Here is a 2,911-nt window from a genome sequence, read left to right as displayed (position 1 = left end):
CTTTATACCATATTAACCAACAGAAGGCTGACTTGGCTCAATCTGTCCCATCTGTGTCCTCTGCTTTCACAAAGCAGAGGAGAAAAGGGAGGCTGCCTCTGCTTAAAACACAAGTGACTTATTCATAGGAACAGTTGTTGTCAGGTGAAGTTGTTGAAGACGTCCATGGAATGAGAAATAGGCCCCTTATACTTTCTGGAGAAAACTGTTGTCACATCTCAAACTACCCTTCCTCTTTGCCAGGTGCAACTAAGTTGCCCAGTCCCTGGGAGCCCCCAGGGTGCAGTAGCATTAGAGGCTCACTGGCTTGGAGTTACTAGACCCCATGCAACTCAGCCTCCAGAGATCTGCTCTTTGTCAGGGATCTGTCACTAGAGTGGACCCAGGTGGCCATGTCCCTTTTCCTTTTTTTCTTTTTCTTTTTCTTTTTTTTTTTTTTTGACAGAGTCTCACTCTGTCACCCAGGCTGGAGTGCAACGGCACAATCTCGGCTCACTGCAGCCTCCACCTACCAGGTTCAAGCAATTCTCGTGCCTCAGCCTCCTGAGTAGTTAGTATTACAGGCGTGAGCCACTACACCCAGCTAATATTTGTATTTTTTTAGTAGAGATGGGGTTTCACCAACTTGGCCAGGCTGGTCTCGAACTCCTTGCCTCAAGTGATCTGCCTGCCTCAGCCTTCCAAAATGCTGGAATTACTGGCGTGAACCACTGTGCCCGGCCTGGCCATGTTCTTAGGACGTCTCTTGACACCAGCTATGCAAGGTGTAAACTTCTCATGATATGATGCTTGGGGAGCCAAAAACAAACTGGAAATAACTAGGTAAAACAAGTTTAGTGTCTTTGCTCACTCTGAGGACAGAACCACTTACACTGCAGAACCACCAAGGGTCTCAGGCACTTGGGATTCCGCAGCTTGCTCTTTAGGGCTCAGACCAGACTGGAACTTCTCCAGCTGCTCTGACTTGCCAGGGTTTTCAAGAGGGTGTTCTTGCACTCCAGCTGGGAGTTCATCTCCACCAGCTCTAGTATCTGCTCCTTCAGAATCTCCACCTCTTCTCTCACAGCATGCATTAGATGATTCTTCATCAGATCCAGGGATCCATGGCCTGCTCTATCTTGTTGTCTACGGCCACCATGCTGACTCTGGAGGCACTGACTTTAAAACTAGCTAGGAATTCCTTCTGGGCTGGGAAGCTTCCAGCCTTCTCCAAAGCAGTGCATGGTGGGCAGCCAGAAACCTGCCCACCCTGCACAGCCCTACCCAGCCCTACCCAGCCCTGCCCACCTTTCCTCTGATTCTGGCTACCTATGTGGCTGCAGCAGCTAGTTCTGATGGCACAGGCTGCAATTTAAAAAAAGAAGTCCAATATAATTCTTATCTTTATTGCTTTCCAGTTAAGATATTTTTGTCTCTTGTGATCTTTTTCAATATTTTTTCTGTCTTTGATTTTCTTTATATAATTTTTGCAGGTGTAGACTTTTTGACGTTTATACTGCTCTGTGTGCTTTGAAATGCCTGTAACTGTGGTTTGGTGTCTGACATTAATCCTAGTAGATTCTCAGTCATTATTGCTTCGAGTATTTCTCCTGTTCCTTTCTCTTTTTCTTCTTTTCCCAGTATTCTCATTACATATATGTTATACCTTTTGTAGTCATCTCACATTTCTGTTCTATTTTTTTTTCTGTATTTTTGTTCTTTGCATTTCAGTTTGTGAAATTTCTATTGACATTATCTTCCAGTTCACTGTTTCCTTCATGGGCCATGTTCAGTTTACTAATTAACCCATCAAAGGTATTCTTCTTTTTTGTTACAGTGTTTTTGATTTCTAGCAATTCCTTGTATTCTTTCTTAAAATTTCCATCTCATGGCTTACATTATCCATCTGTTCTTGCATGTTGACACTTTTTTCATTAGAATATTTGGCTTATTAAATCAGTTATTTTTAATTTTCTGTCAGATAATCCTGTGTCATATCTGAATCCAGATCTTACATTTGCTTTGTCTCTTCAAATTGTGTGGTCTTTTGTGATTTTTTGTTGGAAGGAAGTCATGATATACTGGATAACTGTGGCATATAGGTCTTCACTGATGTATTGCTAGAATGTGGGTGGAAGGAGAATCATTATATTGCCCTATGGTTTGACCTCAGCCTTTTAGTGAGCCTGTTTCCCTGAGCTATGACCTTTGTAATTGCTTCTCATCATTCCTCCACCACCTAGGTGATACAGGGGCTCCAGATATTGCTGAAGTTAAATACTTTCCTTCCAGGTTGGTTAGCCTCTGGTAAAGCCCCAGTGGATACAGCTTTGACAAAATAGTCTTTCTTGAGGGTGGGCCTTGTGAAAAACTGAATGCTCTCAGAGTATTGCCTAATGGCTGCTTTTCCTCTCCTCCTGCTGAAATAACTAAGACATTTTTCTCCGATGTTCACTGTGAGAACCTAATTATCTCTTGGCAGTAAAACTCACAAAATGTGAAAGCATCTCTAAGACTACCCCCACCTTGGAGCTTTTAACTCTCAAACTTTTTTCACACATATCCTCCAGAAATGTATTAATTATTGTTTAGATTTTTCTACTCTGGATTGGTTAACATGGGGATTTCTGTGCGTGCATTTCTGCTTCAATAAGTTGTTATTCTATCTGCTTATCTTCTTCTACAATTTTGGGGACAGTGGTTTGCCCTATGACCTAAGTTCTCTGATGAATCAATAATATGGTGTTGATTTTCAGTTTGTTCAGCTTTTGTTGTTGTTGTGTGGACAGGACTGTTGACCTCCACATTCTTTACATGATTAACTGGAAACTGGAAATTCCCTTTATGAACATTTCAAGTGGGAAAGTTTTCTGGGAACTTTTTGTCTCTGTATTGACATGTTAGTCCTTTTTTTTTTTTTTTTTTTTTTTTT

The 2,911-nt window shown here is 41.7% G+C and overlaps 1 pseudogene; it reads right to left on the bottom strand.

Annotated features, from left to right (window-relative positions):
• Positions 1 to 867: 867 nt before the first annotated feature.
• The window catches only part of LOC108522528 (TSC22 domain family protein 3 pseudogene), a 5,416-nt pseudogene continuing 3,372 nt past the window's right edge, over positions 868 to 2,911 (bottom strand).

The sequence above is a fragment of the Rhinopithecus bieti genome, unplaced genomic scaffold, assembly GCF_001698545.2.
Source record: "Rhinopithecus bieti isolate Rb0 unplaced genomic scaffold, ASM169854v2 scaffold_67015, whole genome shotgun sequence".
Classification (NCBI taxonomy): domain Eukaryota; kingdom Metazoa; phylum Chordata; class Mammalia; order Primates; family Cercopithecidae; genus Rhinopithecus; species Rhinopithecus bieti.
Note: the sequence above shows the minus strand (reverse complement) of the source record. Positions and strands in the feature narration are given on the sequence as shown.